The sequence below is a fragment of the Triturus cristatus genome, chromosome 4_1 (assembly GCF_964204655.1).
Source record: "Triturus cristatus chromosome 4_1, aTriCri1.1, whole genome shotgun sequence".
NCBI classification, from domain to species: Eukaryota; Metazoa; Chordata; class Amphibia; order Caudata; family Salamandridae; genus Triturus; species Triturus cristatus.
The window spans coordinates 256,463,701-256,483,569 of record NC_140585.1 but is presented as its reverse complement, the minus strand read 5'-3'; positions in this window follow the sequence as shown (position 1 = coordinate 256,483,569).

Below are 19,869 nucleotides of genomic sequence, written 5' to 3'. Positions count from 1 at the left end.
ATCCTGTATTAGGTTTCTGTCCTAGTCTATTAGCTCATTTTATATTAAGTGATGGCATATTTGGCATATTCAGTAACTTAGGGAGAAATGTCTTAAAGAATGAGATTCGGTCAGCACCTTCTGTGGCCCCATGTAATCCATAAATGTGTAAGTTATTAGTTATTTCTTCAATTTCTATATTTTCTATGTCTTTGACTTGTGTCTAAAGCACAGAAACATGTGTCTTAAGGTGATTTACTTTGAGAGCAGTATCAGTGAAATTTGTTGCTCAGCTGTTAGAGTCCTTTCTTCCACCTGTGACCACTTGTCTTCAAGACTCTGTAATTGTACGTTTGTCGCAAAGGATGCAAGGCCCGACTCTCTTTACAAGAGAAGTTCTATTGAAACAGGAAGAAGAATTTTCATAGGATAGGTAGAATCTTTTTGAGCCTTTTAGTGGTAGATTTATTAGCAAAATGAGATGGAAGAGCAATGGCTGGAGATTTCTTAGAAGTAGTTCCTCGATGTGCACAAGGGGATGGGCCTTCCATCCTTATGATACTGGAACATGAAATACATTTTGTAGTAATATCTTTGAGAGGCACCAATTGAGCACCGGGAAGATATTTTTGATTTTTCCAGTCTGCCCATAAATTATATCAATTACTACTGAAAGAGGGGGATGTAGTCTTTTATTCATGGAAAATACAGAAAACCTTCAGAAAACAACTCAAGAATTCACAGCCCTATATTTATAGCAAAAAATAGTAGCAGTCAAGTATGGGTGCCCTCTTTCCTCGAGGACCGTACATTCCAGGTCTCCTCGGGCAGCATCTCCTCTACGCATCAAACCTTAATCCCGGGAATCCTCAAGGATCAACTTTAAGCCCGGGACATTACAACATCGATATTCGCTCCCTGACTGACCTGGTCGAACGTTGTGCTCTTAAGTTATTCTCCTACACGGATGTTACCCAAATTATCTTCTGGCCAGGATCACAATTCTATGTCCTTTAATTTCTCTTTGCCTCAAGTAGCCTCCTGGATTATTAACAACTCATTGAACTGAACATAGATAAAACTGAAGTGCTGGTGATTAGAAAGAACGCTTCGCTTTGGGGTTTTTAGCACTGGCCAGATGCTTTAGTCAATATGCACTCAAAGTCAAGAATCTTGGCTTTGTGGTGGATTCTAAGCTCTCTTTGAAGCCTCAGGTGCCCAAAGTATAGGCGACCTGTTTCGCAACACTGAAATGACTCAAGAAATGTGTTTGAATTCTCCCTGTGTCTGTCAAAAGAACTGTCATCCAGGCACTTATTCTCTTCCGACTAGATTACGGTAACATTCTTTATCTGAGGATTGATAAAGCCTCTTAGAGATGTCTGCAAGGGGCACAGAATGCTACCACTAGGCTTATTTATATATGGGCCGCCTTTCTGTTGCTAGCGCCGGGACACTTCCGAGTAGCTGTGCGCAGAATAAATTAAAATAACATAACATAACATTTATAGACCAACAAAATACGCATCTGCTACATCTCTCCTCTGTGAGCTTCACTGGCTGAGAGTGGAGAAGCACATCCAATTCAAGGCTTTATGCTATGCGCACAAAGCAAGGTCATAGGCTACCTCCACCATATCACTCGGCTGATAAAACTGCATCAGCTGTCTCTTTAGCTGTGTTCCAGCAACCTCTCCTTGTGCACATTGTTCCCAGAATCAAATTGACCTGTATTGGAGGCTCAAAGCTCTGGAACACCGTACCAGAACATCTGAGATTCTGTTCTTCTCTGACCACTCTTGGCAGACAACTAAAGACATGGCTGTTCTGAAGTAGCTGGGTCTGAGGAAGCATGCCATTTGCTAAAAGAGTGCAGAGAAACCCAAAGTGGATAGCTGCCGCGCTATACAAGCTTCTCAACATAACAGAACATATTATAACATAACATAACGAGTACTATGACAATAAGCATGCCACAAAACAAGAATTGCCTCTCCTCAATTGTAAAATTACATAAGCAACATCACAAAATGACTGGCACTTCGAGGAGGCAGAGCGTGACTTTGCTGGCAAGCATAACACGCCCCCACTCCAGTGCAGGCATCAACACCAAATAATATGTCATGACATTTTCAATATGCCATTATTATGCTCAGAAATATATAAATTTCAGTGGTAGAAAGACAGCCTCTAGACTGTACAACCAGTAACCCAAACCCCAAAGCATGCTTATCCTGCCCTGCATGTAGCATTTACATAAGGGCTCAGATATCCATGTTAATTATACATTGATTGCTGGCGAGAATCAAGCCTTGTTTCATGCTGACAGTGATGGACTGCACATTTCTCCAGTAAAGGTGCTGTCTTCCTCAAACGATGACCACGGTGTGCATTCTCTTACTCCCAGAGCTGCTGATATTGCATGGACAGCCACACAAAATGGGGGCGCCCTGAGGAACGAGACAGAAAACAGAACACATGTCTCTTCTGTTAAGTCACAAATCTGTAAAGGTGGTGCCTTACCTGCTGCAAGAGTAATTTCCTATTATGGGCGAAGTTGGCAACGGAGGAAACTGCGGCAAAACAGAATTCTCCTCACATTCTCCCTTAGAACCCTAAGCGGATGCTGCCATCTTTCTATGGATCAAACCATGCCCCTCTGAGTTTATTCCGTCTTTCAAAGTTGAACTACACTTTAGACACAGGTTCAATTGGCCTTAACTCATACTGTCTTTCATCGTTCCATCATGCCATGGGAATAGACTCAATGGGACTTGGCTCCATTGTAACTCTCTTTACTGTGGCACGGTATAGGAACAGGTGTAATGGGCCTTTATGAGTCCATTCTATCCCTCATTGATACACCATGTAATAGGGCCAGACTCAGTGATCTGCCATGAGTACTGTCTATCTTTCATTGCAATGCCATGCTGTGAATACAGACTCAATGGGCCATGTCTCTCTTTTTTTCTCTTAAAACTAATATTTTGATACAGACTCGGTAGATCATGAGCAGATAGCTAGCCACTCAATGGAGCATGAGACCCTCTTTTCTCTGTGTTCCTCTATGTGGTGAGTACAGACTATATACACCATTAGTGCTGTTTGTTTTTATCATTAAAGCTTGAGATAGCTAGTCACTCAATGGAGCATGAGTCCCTTATGTCTCTGTGTCCCTCTATGTGGTGGATACAGACAAAATGCACCATCTGTGCCGTATGTCATTCATTGTTAAAACTTTCAATAGCTAGCCACTAAATGGAGTATGAGTCCCTTATGTCTCTGTGTTTCTCTATTAGGTGGGTACAGGCTCAATCCAACATTAGTGATGTTTGTCACTCATTGTTTAAAGCTTGTGGTAGCTAGTCACTCAATAGAGCATGAGTCCAATATGTCTCTGTGTTCCTCTATGCGGTGAGTATAGACTCAATGCACCATTAGTGCCTATTTTTGGTCATAGTTAAAGAGTGTGGTACCTAGCCACTCACTGAAGCATGAGTCCCTTCTGTTTGTGTTCCTCTATGTGGTGGGTAGACTGATTTCACCATTAGTGTCTTTTGTTGCTAATTGTTAAAACATGTGGCACCTATCTACTCAATGAAGCATGAGTTCCTTATGTCTCTGTGTTCCTCTCGGTGGAGGGTACATGCTCATTTCACCATAAGTGCCCTTTGTCCTTCATTGTAAAAGCTTGTGATAGCTAGCCACTCAATGGAGCATGAGTTCCTTATTTCTCTGTGTTCTCCTATGAAGTGGCACAGACTCAATGCACTATTTTTGTCTTTTGTCACTCAATGGTAAAGCTTGCTGTAGATAGCCACTCAATGGAGCATTAATCTTTTATGTCTCTGTGTTCCTCTATGCGGTGAGTATAGACTCAATGTGCCATTAGTTCCTTTTGTCACTCCTGGTAAAGCGTGTGGTAGCTAGCCACTCAATGCAGAATGAGTTCCTTATTTCCCTGTAATAAAGTATGCTGTAGCTGCACACCCAGAAGGCCATGAGCCACTTCTGTCTTTAAGCTACACCATGCTGTAGGTGAAGATTCAAGTCTCTGTGTTACACACCATGCCATGTAGACGGATGAATGGACAAACTCAAATGGACAAGTTTGTGAGTGCATCTACTTCAGTGTTAAATAATTTGATTTGCAACAGAGATGAAAGGGATTCACAGGTCAGTGAGTCTCTCACTCTTACACATACTTTGCGTACAAACTTAATAGGTCCTGGTCCCTTTTGTCTCTCCTTGTTACAGCATGATTAAGGCACAGATTCAGAGGGCTTTGAATTATGTTGGTGCCAGTGTAACTCCACTTGATTGTTCAGGCTCAACAAGCCATGGGTATCTTCTGTTTCTGTGTAACATCATGCTTTGCATGCAGACTTGGTTGACTATGAAACTGCTCTGTTTTTGTGGTACACTATACTCTACAGACACAGTGGTGCATACCTCAGTGGACAATACCTCTTTCAGGAGGTGGCTAAGTAGACTAGAATACAAAAATCATCCAGAAACATTTAGCTTTGAAAAGTGATTCCTTTCAATGAACAGGCATGCACGCATGTGAGAATACACACATGCACATACACACTGTGCACTATCGGAATGAGCAATAATGGAGAACTCATGCAGGCTCCAGTATCCCCATAATGAAGATGTTACAGGGTTGGTGTCTCCATGTTGGGGTTTGTTTATGTTAATATAGATGCAATGACAGGAATGAGCCTCGTTCCACGGCCAAGGAATGCTAGCATTGTGTTCTGCATAATATTTAGCTGAACCTTAGAGTATTTTATCCTTCCTCTGTTTACTGCTAATTTTCTACCCTCTTGGTATTTGTATTTTTTACAACAGTATAACTGCTGTCCTGGGCCCAACAACATTCAGATTAAGCTAATGCCATGTTAGGAATGTTATCGATGTTGAAGATTTAGAGCTATTGATGCCACCTCAATCAATCTCAGTGTTAGAGATGATGGTGGATCCCATTTTTAACTTGATGCAAGTATTACTGCTTTGCTGAAATTTGGGGAAGATGAAGGACAAAAGGTACCACGGGATGAAGGTACTCACTCTAGATATGAGTGGAGGTATCTCCTAATTTGGACCGTAGACTACACTCAAAGTGTTCTTCAGTAGGTTCACAGGTAGGGCCTTTTGTTTCCTCTGGTATGATGGCAGTGATTCATGTTGTAAGCAGACGAGTCTCACCGCAACAATTGCAGACAGGAATAAAACACAGTCGGTTTTAAGACAAACAGTTCAGCTCTACCTAAGCCTAATATGGCCTATCCTTTTCCCCATCCATTGTTTTGCAGATTTATATAGCGCAAACATAGCATTACATGAGCACTAGATTAGATTACACAAGCTGAGATTCTTTTTTTTTTTTTTTTTTAGGCTTGACTCATAATCACAGAATGTTAAGCCAATGCCGAATTCAAACCTGTTTTCCCAGTTCCAGTATCATCAGCTCTGGCCATTAGGCCACATGTATGCCCAACATCCACTCCCACACTCTCCAACACATCCTAGATACTGGCAGGGTGTAGATATGAAGACTAGGCACAGTTTCTGGCAATGTGTGGTTCTCTTCACCAAGGGCTTTGACCTCAAGTACATATCTTCAAACAGCTTTAGTTTCACAAGGCCCCAAGGATACTTTATTTAGTCCTATTGGCAAATTCAAAGCTATTTGGTCCCCTATGGCTGTATATGGTCACACAAGGATCAGATGCTTCTAGCGATAATGATGTTATGTTATCTACAACTCACAGGGTGTTCATTTATCAATTTGATTGTCCTATTGGTGTATTTTTGTCTCCACGGGGTACTTATAGTTAGGACCACGTTTCCATAGTTAATGGATTTGTTAGTTTGCTAATAACTTTGGAATTGTTTGACGAATCTTAACTAAACTTTCCACCAAAAAGGTTAACCAATTAAGCACCTTCCAATTGCCAAAATAGGTGATCTGATCAGCTGGCTGCAACCTAAGGAAAATGTTGTGGACGTGTCAGCAGGTAGACCCAGGGTAAGAAATGGAAGACCCCCGGGATCTCCCATGTTGGTCGGCACCAATTTTGGACCCTGTAAAACAAACGAAAGAAAGGGTTACTGAAGGAGAAGACAGACAAGAGACAAATGAAACACTAAAACCAGAGACCAGACTATTACTGTTTCAGGAGGAAGCAGAAGACACCGAAGGCGAGGACGGACAGGCACAGAAAAAGGTGGAGAAAGGAGAGGAGTTGGAGGCCTGCAGGCACCTGAAAGGAATAACGAAAGTGGCACGCAGAGAGGAGGCGAAGACACCGACCCGGCTGCTGCGAGGAGAAAAGCAGACAGCCCCAGGTGATCATACCCAATGGAGCAGTAACCAAGGAGGACATAGGTGCACGCTGGACTAGTGTGCAGTTCAGCCATGCTCCAGGAAGAGCGTGGCTCACCCAGGTGTGTAAAAAAGTCACAGGGTGGAGGGCGGTAAAGGGAAGACCATGGAAGTCCAAGTAATGAAAACAGTTTCTTTCTTTTAACACAACCAAAACATATTTATTAAGTTGGTGTCCTGTTTTTTTTTCTCTTTCTTGAGCCCATAACCCGGTTTTCTTTCGGTAAAGGAAAAGTGAAGTAAAAGTTGTGAGATCAGGATAAGTAAATGAGACAAAAGCCTATCTAAGAAAAGGAGTGATAAGTATTTAAGATTTACTTAGAATCTTGGTTTTGGTTGTATTAAACCACAAAGTAGTTGTTATAGAAATTTCGAAAAAGAATCTGTTAATGTCTGTCCATACAAGAGTATATGAGACAGAGAATTTATGGTCAGGAGAAAACTAAAAGTTGTGAATCTCAAGCTCAAAGAAGGACAACAAAGAGTGAAGGTTATCCCGATAAATAGAGAAAGGAACAAAGGGAGACTCCCAGAGATAGATAGCGAAAGGAGAAAAAGAAACTCTAAAATAACAATAAAAAAGAAGTCACTCTCCTGTGGTTTTCCTTCTTTTGCAGAGCGCTCCAGATGGGTTGGTCCCTATGAGATGAATAAGAAGAAACGGAGACTGTTACTTCAAACAAAGGTGTTTTCCTAATCTTCTGAACTCTTTACAAGGGGGGTAAAATCTTTATTGCATGATTAATTAAAACCTTTGCAAAATAGTACATATAAATTAGGTCACATATACCAATACATTTGTTAAAAGAACTTCAATATACATTACAGTAAGAACAGTTAGTTATAAATCACAAGTTTTATCGAACAAGAAAAGCATTAATGGAGAAATTCTTTTTATTAGATAAACTGCTGGATAGCTATTTATTTTCAAATGAAACGGCCCTCTTGTAAACCTCCTGAAAGATCCGACTCCATTACCTTCATAGAGAACTCTAATACACTGCTATCTTGTGACTCAGGGACTCAGTCCCCATGTCCTGGAAACCAGTCAAAAAACAACACATAAGGGATCATCCTGGAGCAAACATTAAAAAATAATTTGGGTCTTGAGGATCGGTGGATCCTCCACAGGCCCCAGCGCAGCCCCCCATGTAGATTCACTGTGGATCTGCAGATACAGGGCAGCACAAAAAAAATAAAAGGGTGTTGAGAGGACATAGTTTTAATCCCCCAGCAGAGGAAGGTTGATTGCAGGGCCGGGCCCTTCAGCCAACCCCAATCCCCTAGGGCCAACCTTCCGCAGTATTTGGCGTTGGGTTAGCATAATATGGTGTGGTTTACGTTAAAAAAAAACTCAGAAATTATGGAAATTTACTGAAAAGAACCAATGGTTAAAGTGACATTATAGTTAGGTTATGGTAATAACATCTTGCTTTACATTAAAAAAAGAAAACCTTAGAAATTCACTAAAGAAACCAAAGGTTAAACTGATGCAATAGTTTGGTGAATATGTCAGATAAGAAAATCCATTATACACTAAAAAAAAAGCACTGAAATTCACAAATTTTAGTTATCTGAAGTAACTATAACTTGTGCCTAAAGTAACCATAACTTTTGCCCTCACCATGCATTACTTGTGCCCTCACATATTACTTCACTCATGACATTTTCAATGACTGCACTGATGACATCCCTAATAACATCTGAAATTACATCATTTATGACAACACAGTGCATGGCGATAGCGCAAGTTATAGTTACTTCCTATAACAATAACTGGTGAATATCAGTGCTTTTTTGAGTTTAAAATAGAATTTTCTTAACTGACATTTTTACCTATTTACCTAACTATAACTATAGAACCTGAAATGCATGAGTTCAGGATGTGCACTGTAATAACGTTTCTCTTGTATTTGATTTAATAAACGATAATGTTCTACTTGTATGATAGCAACCTAGGCCCATGATTAAGCTGCAGAAAGGTATTTGCTCTGAGAGTGTGGAATAAAGTACCTGTTTATTTATATGTCAAGTAGGAATTTTTAATTACCCTTTTTGAATATTTGTTATTAGCCTACTTTTAGACGCTCACCGTTATACAGGAGAGCCATTTCGCCTTCTTTTCTCCTCGGTCCACCGTAGCAGATTGTCTGCTGATTGAGTGGAGGGAGGTCTTTAGTCTAGCGTGGCCTGTACTCTCTTCCGCTTGGTCACTCTTTAGCCACCATCTTGGAAGTGAGGCGCTCTAGTCTTCTTCCACTGATTTTGGCTTCCGGCTACAAATAGAGACGATGGCGCCGACGCGCACCGATTAAGCTGCAGAAAAGTGTTTGCTCTGCGAGTGTGGATGAAAGTACCTTTTTATTTCTATGTCAAGTAGTCATTTTTAATTACCCGTTTAAAATATTTGTTATTAACCTATTTTTAGACGCTCACCATTATACACGAGAGCCATTTTGCCTTCTTTTCTCCCCAGTCCACCGCCGCAGATTGTCTGCTGAATCAGTGGAGGGAGGTCTTTGGTCTCGGGTGGCCTGCACTCATTTCCGGTGGGCCATTCTTTAGTCTCCATCTTGGAAGTGAGATGTTCTATTCTCCTTCCACTGATTTTGGCTTCCAGCTACAAATAGAGACGATGGTGCTGACATGCAGCGGGCGTGCCAAAGGCTAGCCTGCCTACACCCATCCGTGCCTGGACCACGCCGAGCGCCCATCCCCCTGGTCCTTTTGTCCAAAACACAGCAGGTATCACCATGTACTAGCGGGATGCTTTACTGACACCGAGATTGTATGGTAAAGGCCCTTCTGACACTAGATTTAACACTCCCTCTAAGACCCCCTTTCACCTGTCCTGCCCCGATCAAACTGGGTACCGTAGACCTATTCCAGCTAATAACCCAGCTGTTACAGGGGCGACTGCCCAGCTAAACAGGAAACGCTTCTTTCCAAAACTCTCAAACATCTCCTGCATGCTGATGAACACTAGGTCCCTAGTGAAACACCATCTAGAGTTCTCTGACCTAGTGCAAACATAGTGCACAGACGTGGCATTTGTAACATAATGTGACGATGGACAGGTTTACATCTAGGCCTTTCTCCCCGCCTTGTGGAGTCCCCCAGGGCTCGGCACTGAGCACAACACTGTTTAACCTTTACATTACGGTACTAGTGACAATTATTAAAAATTCTGGTTTCTTCTTAGCGTCTTACGCTGACGACACCCAAATTGTGGTGTCACTAGCGAAACCTGAAAACAACTCGGGTATGGCATTCAGAACATGCATGAGCAATGTGAGCAATGGGATGGATCACAACTGCCTTAAGCTGAACACCGCTAAAACTGAGGTCATCCTCTGTGGCAACAACCCCTCATTTTGGACGCCGGATTGGTGGCCGCCTGATTTGGACTCACCTCCTGAATCCGCAAACAAAGTAAACAACTTAGGCTTCCTGTTAGATAAAGAACTGAAGTTCAAGGACCAAGTGAATAAAACTACATCTGCCTCATACTGCTCCGTTGGGCTCATAAAAAAGATCAAAAATCTTTGCCTCCCTAACTTCTGGAAACTATAACCATTGCATCGATTACTGCAATAGTCTCTATCTTAATCTCGCATCTGGTCTCCAAAAGAGGCTTCAGACATTGCAAAATGCTGCTGCTCGTTTCTTTTTTTTAAATTCCTAAATATGAATTGGCTAAAGGAGCCAACAGGAACCTACACTGGCTGCCAGTCAGACAATGCTGTAGGTTCCAGGCTCTCTGGCTTAAAAATCATTGCACGGACTGGGGCCAGCCCGTTTCAAGGAGACACTCAAATGGTACGTCCCAGTGAGGCAGCTTCGTTCAGGCCATGAACCTGACTGTCCCCTCATTTAGGAGGGCCACCTGGGCGGCAAAAGTTTTTTCAGGATCACAGCTGTGTTCTTGAATAGTCTTCCACTGACACTAAAAGCTGCTCCCTCTTTACTCACCTTCAGAAAGGCCCTAAAGACTGGCTTTTCTCAGAAGGCACTTGATAATCTGCTTGACTCGTTTCTGACATTGCTGTAGCGATTTTCGTTTTCTATAGCACCAAGACACCCACGGGCAGGAGTTTGCGTTTTATAAATTACATTCATTCATTCATTCATGAACATGATAACTGACTTCACTATTGGCACTGTTGTTGGGTGGAAGCATGAATAAAAATTTATGTTTGAAAATTATCACTTTTTAGAATGACCTCTCAATGCCAACATATGATCTAGTGTTCTAAGGTGAAATGCTTTGGTATGTTAATAAAATGCACTGTTTTGACTATTTAAGGCACTTTATGATATTTTTACACATTTGTTTACAAGATGTCTTTAAAAATGAAGGGGTTCCTAAAGTTAAGTGGTGCAGGACACCTTTTGTGCATTCTTTGAATGTTGCTGCTCAGTCAAATAAACAGCAGCCCAGTTCAGTACTGCTGTTGACATGGAGCTGCATGTAAAGGCTAGGAGGGCCGCAAGCAGCCCCCGGGTCGTTCTTTGAGTATCACAGGTTTGGTGTAAATCCATCTAGTTTTCTTTTGTTGATATGAACAATTAGAAAAGTTTCCGAATGAGCTCAAAAGGCTTAACACTTTTTTATCTTTATGCCATTTCATGACTATTGACATTCACATTTTGAATTCTTTCACAAATGTGATTGACTAGAGAAAGTCACAATTTTTCTTTTCAGTCATATTCAAACTTGTAAGTCAGCTGCAGTCTAGGTCCTGCATCTAACCACTACTGTTCATAGCCAAAGACTATGCACAGGGGATGTAGACATCAGCAGATACAGCAGTGCCAGCAAAACGATGAACTGATGCCCAACTCCCACTGAGCCAACCACCCTGAGCAGCAGAGAGTGTGCGCTTGCGACAGGTTGGGTGTGAGGCCTGGCAACACCCGCTGAACACTGCCAAATAAAAAAAAAAATATTGGCGTAGCCAACAGGTCTCGCTTTTGGGACCTTATAAGTGACTAGCCATGCAACACTTGATGTTGTTTAATGACGGATATTGCGCTTATAATGTCCCAAAGGCGAGACCTATTGGCTATGCATTGGGGGACCTTATAAGTGTTTAGGTAGAGATATTGACTTTACCAATGTTTCTAACCTGTGCTGTAGAGAAGTGTGTCTGCTGTGCAGCATGCTGAAAAGTTGTAATTAAAAAGTGTAAGAAGCACTGAGTAAAAATGTGGTGTCGTTGAGTGATGCTGTGCTGGCCCTGAGTTAAGCAGCGGTGGCGTTGAGTGATGCTGTGGTGGCCCTGAGTGATGCTGTGGTAGCCCTGAGTGATGCTGTGATGGCCCTGAGTGATGCTGTGGTGGCCCTGACTGATGCTGTGGTGGCCCTGACTGATGATGTGCTGCTGTAGAGTGATGCTATGGTAGCGCATCGTGATGCTGTGGTGGTATTGAGTGAAGCTGTGGTGTTCCTGAGTGATGCTGTGGTGAAGGTGAGTGATCCTCTGGTGGCCCTGAGTGATGCTGTGGTGGTGCAGAGTGATGCTGTGGTGGTGCTGATTGATGCTGTGGTAGCCCTGAGTGATGCTGTGGTGGTGTTGAGTGATGCAGTGTTGTCCCTGAGCGATGATGTGGTGTCACTGAGTGAAGCTATTGTGGTGCAGAGTGATGCTGTGGTGGTGTTGAGTGATGGTGTTGTGGCGCTGAGTGATGTTGTGGTGGTGCTGAGTGCTGATGGGGTGGTGCTAAGTGATGCTGTGGTAGTGCATAGTAATGCTGTGGTGGTACTGAGTGATGCTGTGGTGCCTTTGGGCCTCGGCATCAGCAGGTATTGAAGCAGGGCCTATAAAGCAGTGCTAAAGCCTACTAAAATAATCCATGTGATAATTTCTTAAAGGAAAGCCTAGGGATGGACAAGAGCTGTCCCCTGTGTCAACCCTAAGATGTGTGAAAAGCTCGTGTCAGCAGCTTTGGCTAAACATCCCATTACCAGTCACAATTCATTAGTTCTGTGTGAAGCTCTTGTACAGTGGAAGTGAAAAGGGGGGCTGGGGAATTACATCCCTACTATGAAGGTCCAAATGAAGTGCAACATTCAAGAACATTGACAAGTTCAGGCTGCACCATTAATGGAAAGCGATTAAAACATGTGCCTGGCAACTGATACAGACAAGTAACATCACACACATTTCAGAAAACAAACACCAACAGTGATTTTGTGATTAAAAACAAATCTCTCTTAGGGCTAATAAAAAGACAACAGGTGACAGGCGGCAAGTTGACTGGACTTTAACAAGTACTGAGCTTTCCAAAATATTGAAGATATTATATTGCAAGTGACCTGACCACCTACTACAGTCAGCCTCAATGCTCAAAAGCCAAGGCAGCGCACTGCACTGCACTGCTTTACGTCTGAATCTAAAAATAGTGGACGTATACACTCAAAAAGCACATACAAATGAGAGAGATCTCACTAAACTCTATCTGCATTCTCTTTCAACAGGACGACATAAAACCCAGGCTGCAGTGCGTGGCAACATCTCACCAACCACAGTGACTTAGTTCAAACAGCGTCACCAGCTCAGTTTAAGATCACATGCTTTCAAGCATGAGAAATACATGAAGTGGGCTGTACCTTATTAGAATCCAATTAAACCAGAAAGCAGTTAGCTTAGGATCACGGCCAAGGTACAGTTTGTAGGACTAGACTACACCCATTCAGGTACACCCCTCCAAGCATTAACAAAAGATTTCCCCTACTATTCACAAAAGCTGAATGTACAGACTGTATCTTCACATGGGTTGATCTTTCTGTTTCAACAAATAAACGTCCTCAAAGAGAAAAGTCCTACAAAGTCAGTAGTGTCTGTATAATGACACTGCAACTACTTGACTGCAGAAGGCCATGTTTTAGAAGAAAAAAACAATAGATTGATAGGGTACATGTTTACAGGCAGCTTTGGTTGAAAAAAAGCGAAATCGTCAAAGGGTATTCTGTTTTACCAGGAATATGGTTAAAACAACTGGTAAAAAGGCGCCACACAGTCGATAAACATCATGAGAAAACAGAAAAACGGGTTGAGGGCTTACGCCCTGTAGAACTCGACCAAATGTTTCTATTAGCATTCTGGTCGTAGTGGTTACCTCTATTATCAAAATCAATAATTAAAAACGCAAACTCAAGGCCGGTCTGCGGGAGAGGTGAAGCGCCTGTTATCACCCAAAATAGGTGAAGCTCAATGCGGACAGGTTGCAGAAAAAGCTGCACTTTTCAAAGCTCTGCAGCACCAAAGAGTTCGACACAGAGCGACGTGGGCGCACGTGATGAATGGTTTCATGTGGAGGGGGCGGGGCCGGCTCAAGAAATGATGTGGGAGCTGGTGATGAAGGGGTCCTCCGCTCCTTCATGTCTGCACCGAGGCGCAGTGGAGGCTGACCGCTAACAGTACAATAGGCCGGGAGGTGGTGGCCGAGAGGCCCCCTGAAGAAAAGAATCATGCAGCAGTGATGGTCTGATCACTGGCCACGGGGAGGGGTGTGTAAAAATAAATGCAGGGGTGTGCAGCAGCACACACCACGGGATGAGGCCTTTTTTTAAAGAGAAACACAGATAAAACAAGTTTGAGCTATTTGCATCGTAAATGTCAATGCCTTTTATTTGTGTTCTGAAAACCTGCTAAAGAGGCACAGTTACTGCCAGCCTTGCATCTGGTAAGCAACGACTATCAGTACAACGTGCGTGTTTATGCACCGCTTGCAGATTTTCAAAACACATAAATGGCATGATGATGTACAAAGTAGTCTTTTTAAATTATTCAAGGTCAAGTGCAGCCCACTTAAATAAAACCTGCATGTACCCCCCCCCCCCCCCCCCCCCCCTCACTCCCAATGCAACATCGCTTTGATACAATGCTGGTTATGCTGACTCCAATAGAGTAGCGCCTATCACTAGCTCGATGGGCAGTCTTATAACCTCAGGTAATGCTTTCAGGGGCAGGGGAGTGGGTGCGAGGTATTTCTGGAGCGTATGTTTGCATGCCAAAGAGAGCTCTTAAAGTGAACTGGCATACCGATGTATTTTTTCTAAAACGATCACCTTTTGCCCAACAATTCGATATTCCAGTATCCCTCGTGCAGTTTGCTGCATGCTTCTTAACTTACACCGTGAGGCAGTAGGAGGCGACGGGAGGAAAGCCGTACCATCTAAGGACAGGAAGAGAGCTGGGACAGGGCCTGTAAGGGGCTAGATGGGTACCAGAACAACAGTGCCAGTCGACACAGAGAAACTGCAAAACAGAACGAAGAGCCACAACTGAATCAGCACTCTGCCACAGTAAAGCTTGCTGTGCCAGAAACACATCATAAGAGTGTCAGGCCAAAACCATCCCAGTGCCAGACACTGGCCAAAAGTACCCCAGAAATAATACAGATTTGTTAGAAATTTAGAACAACAGTGCCTATAACTTGTACCATAACAATGCCAGACAGAAAACTGCTGTGTCAGAGTATATCTGCGATCGTGCCAGAAAGAACCACACCATCAAAACAAAACCAGAGCAAACGCATAACCAAATACAATCGCATCAGTGGAAAAAGAGAACTACCATTGTTCCACAAAACAGCCCAAAAAAGAGCCAGAGGTTTACGAAATCCATCAGTGTCAGAGCAACGAGATATGGGGTGTACTGAAAAGTGAAAACTCGAACGAGGCACCAGAAGAACGAGAGGCCAACAGGTAAACCACTCTGAATGTTTTGTGGGGTTGCTGGCTCCACTTCATGTTCAGCGTTGTATATGTTGCTCGCCAGCTATGGTTTTACTGTCGTCCGTTCTGTCCTCAGTCTCAAAAATGCGATGGCGCGCAGGTGCTCGTTGTTCTTGCTGCCTCCTTACATTTTTTAGGTCTCGCCTGACCCAGCGCGTGCGCTGGTCTGGCGAGACTTATTGAGAGGACTCCAAAAAGTGCTACCAGGCCGAGACCTAAACACAAAAATGAATGGAAAAAACACATCCGAAAAGTAACTTATGATCCTGTCTCAAACGTGTAAAACCACTGAAATATGCCAGTTTATAGTTCTCAGCTCACTCAACACATGCCATGCTCAAAAATAACTTAAAAACGGCGCATACACAAAAAAGCAGCTGAGCAGATAACAACATGGCGGGTGGCACAAGTTGTATCGGGTGTTGAGTGGTTCAGTGTAAATGATAACATAAGTCCTTCAACTTCCTTAAATAATTTCTCCTTAATTTCAGTGTTTATAGGTCCATTTTATTTACGATATATTTATGTATAAAATGTGGATCACAGATTCCTCCAGATCCGCCAACATGAAACGTATCTTCACCATAAAGTAGGGCATCCGCTATCATAGGTGTAGACAACTGTCAAAATTACAGTGATGTCATTTGATAGATGGTGTCCTTCTCTATTTGTGTGTGTAGGTGCTTGTGGGTGCATTGGTCTGTGTATGCATTGGTGCCTGAATGTGTGTATGTTGTTTGTGTATGGATGCCTTTATGACCATCTGCTGCAAAAACGTGTACATCTGGTGATGTGTTAATGCGTGCCTGCCTTTGTATGCCTCTGTGTTTACTCTGCAAAAAGCAAAAGGGGATTGTCTTTGTAAATGCTTGTTTTCGTGGCACGCCTGTAGCCGCTCTTCCCCTCAGGCGCTTGTGCAGCTCTTTCCCCGAGCCATTGATTTCCTAGCCTGAGTGGACTCCGTCCTGTGGCGCAGCCTTAAGCCCTGTGATGAGCGGATCACTGGCCGCAGAGTTCTGTCCCGTCTCCGCTGTGCGCCAAATTGCTTCGAAAATCTTTGAGGCTTTCACAACGTAATTTGTTAATGGTCAGCCTGCAGCTTCCCTCCACTGCATCTCTGCTGTGCCATGCATTAAAATCCTTGGCAAGCTCCGTGATGTCTGGCAAATATTTCCTGTGGATCAGTCATCCATCACCTCCCTAGCACGCCGTCTGAGGCAGGGCCTTAAAGGGTGTGGCGGAACGGTGCCAGAAAAAAAGAGGAGGGAGGGTGCCTGTATGGCAGACACTGAGCTCCTTAAGCACCCTCACCAATTCTAGTCTTGTTTTCCTTTTTGTTTGTTCTGGATGTTCTGTTAATTTGAAGATGTTTCTGCTATATAACTGTATTTCTGATGCATTCATAGCACGAGCCAGACCACTAGAGTGGACAAAGCGTTTTTACAAACGTTCTTGATTCCTGACAGGGAAAAAATCAATATAAATATAATGTATACATATATATATATATATATATATATATATATATATATATATATATATATATATATATATATATATATATATATATATACATTGTTCTCCAAAGTGCTTTGCGCATGGGAGGTCACTCGACAGCACCTAGTGACATGCAGCTTACAGGTTTTAATCCTTGTGAGGTAGCTTGGTATGTTAATGTAAGACCGGCAGACGCATGTATCCTGTAGGTTACACCTTTGAATGCAGCTAAGACAGATAGAGAGGTTTATGCATCTGCTGCAGAATTGTATAAGGAGCCTGCATGTGCTAGGTTGAGAGTGCTCCTGAGTTTATTTGGGCCTCTGTGTGGTTGGGGGATCTCCCGTTGGCCAAAAACCAGAAAGCTGTGGAGTTGAGAGTATTATTCTTCCTACCAAACCAAAACGTTGCCTTGAGATTGTGCCCAGCATGCTCCCTCGGACACAGATTTCCCCTTTCTTGTCTTTCACAGTAAAGAGAGCTGCAATACATACGTAATATATCTTTCTGTGTAACCGCAATATTTCGCTCTTTGATATTGCCCTCCGTGCAATAATCTGTTCTGGTGACATTCCTTTCCATGCAGTGCTGTGTGTGTCCCACGGCCCAGTGCAGCATTCCATACCCTTGCTCTCCATTCAACATCCCACTCCACCCTTTGCAGCATGTGGCTCGGTGCTGCTGCATGTGCTCCATGCAGCCCTGGATACTAAGGACTTCTAGAGCCAGGCTGCTCTCTCAGTGGGTGTTACAACGAGCTATCTGGTACGCTTGGCCCACATGTTTAGTCAAAAGGCTAGCACCATGAGAGCACATTCTTTGAGTGACAGTTCACAGGTTCTCTTCTTGTTGTGGCATATCCAACTTTTCATACTTCTTTGGTTGATAAAATAAGCACCACAGAGTTGGGTGAGAATAGCACCCATCAACTACAGCACTACTCGTCCGTAAGATTGGATGAAAAGAAACGTAGTAAAATCATAGGCATTAAATGACTAAACGGTGGTGGCTAGGCGCCCGAGAGAGATGGCGGCGCCGGCGTAGGGGCTCCGTCCACGCCAGGGTTTCTCGGCGGTTTGCGCTCTTTAGGCGAACGATGGAAGGCAGCGTTGCTCGTCTGAACGCTTCAGGCATGCCCTGAATTCTTTCTTTTTGCCGCGGCGGACCTCCTTTATCTCTGTTCTTGCTCCCGCTCCCGGTCGCGGCTCTGCATCGGCCGCGACCGCCATTTTGTTCATCTGTGCCAGGATTCCTTCAGCAGCGCGTTTTATCGCGCTTTGTACCTCCGGCTGCCACATGGATCCTGTAATCTCTTCAGCTCCGCCAACAACATGGTTCTACACTGCTAGGTGACTTTTTCTTACTTTTTTCATTACTTGCACGGATGTTCACAAGCTTAAAACGTATTTTTTGTTTACCTCAACTTTGGCAGCCATTTTGTGCATTCACCTCCTTCGCCTGGCTCTGTGGTATTCAGATTCCTCTGACATTTTACTTTTTTTTTTTTTTCTCTTTTTCTCCAACTTTTTTATTGCTCCTTCTCATTGGAACCAGCAAACTGTTTGTTTTTGCCTCTAGTTTGACAGGGCCACCCTGTACCTTACTAGTATGTTGATGGCTGAAAGCTCTGGCAAGGCTCAAAGGCGCAACTACATTAAAAATTCCAAGCTCTTCACGGAGTTGGCTCACTTAGAAGCGTCCCAGCCTTTTTGTGTCAGTGAGACGTCGCCAAATATGGAAACCTCTTCACAAGCTTCAGCAAAAATGACGCCCAAGAGATTAAAAAAGGACCCACCTTCGCCTCCTAAATCTTCTTCGACCATCTCAATGGAGCTAATTCTCGAAGAGATAAGGGCCCTGCGCCCTTTCATGGAGGAAACAAATGCTAAGCTTCAAGTTCTCACGGACAATTGGGCTTCAATGGATGAAAGAGTGTCCTCGGTGGAACGAGACGTTTCTTCTCTTCAAGATTCTGCAGCTAAGGTCACCCACTTGCACACGCAGATCTCCTCTCTCCAGAAGCAGGTGGAGGACTTGGAAAATCGAAACAGGCGCAACAATCTTCGCCTTTATGGCCTGGTGGAAGGCTGTGAGGGAAATGATCCTATTGCTTTCTTCAAGTCTTTTCTCCCCAAGCTTCTACACTTACCTGAGGACATTTCGCTTAATATCCAGCGTGCCCACAGACTTGGCCGAGCCTCCTCCTCTCCCTCCACACCAGCGAAGCCTAGAGGTGTAATAATGTACTTTTTGGAATATACTGACCTGCTGAAAGTCCTTTCTGCGGCCAGGGCCTCTCCTCGTCTCACTTGGTCGGGTTCCACCTTGTTCTTTGCGCAGGATTATGCTAGAGCCACCGCGAATCGCCGTAAGGCCTTCTTGGACATGAGACCTGATCTTCGCTCTATTGGTGCCAGATATGGTCTTTTCCATCCTTGCTTATTCAAAGTCACCTACAACAATAAGACTACCACATATGAGGAGCCTACGCGTCTTCGGAGTTTCCTGAATTCCTGTGGTCAAGCTGAGATGGAGCTCTCTGGCCCTTCCTCATCTCGTCCACCATGACTTTCTTTTGAAGTTTTACCATGATGCTCTAGTTGCTTTTGTTTGTTGCTTTCTCCTATTCAATTGGCCCTAATTGTGCATGTTCTCAAGTTCAATGTTGTTTCCATTGTAGTATTTGCTTACTGATGTTGAAATTCATTAGTTTGTTCTACTCCTTACGTGTTTTTGTCTTTGCCGTCCGCCGTCGCCTAACTCTGTTGCCTTTCTCTTCTTGCAGATCATTGTTGTGTGTTCCGTTCTGTTTCTCTGGTTGGACGTCCCATTGACCCCGAGTGTCCTGCCTTCCTCAGTTGGTCCTACCTCCCTCTCCCTACTTCCACGCACGTCCTTGCTTGTCCTTGTTCCTGATCGTACTCCTGTTGAGCTACCCCTTGTCAGATTCCATTATCCCTTCTTCCACAGGTACGTTCCTATTTTGTCTCTCCCTACTTTGTTATTTTTCTTTATTTTTTCAGGTTTATTGGTGTCAATATTCTTTATGCGCTCACTTTTTTCTTCCTTCTTTTTCTTCTTCTTTACTTTTGTCGCTTACTCGTTCCCTTGGCCATGCTTTTTTCTCTTTTCACATTTTATCACCCTGCTTTATCATCTTTCCCATGACTTATATTTGCATTCCCTTTCCTCTAAGCTTCTTTGGTGTTCTATCTATTCAATGATCTTTGCGTGCTCTTTCTTTTTGCTGTTTCAC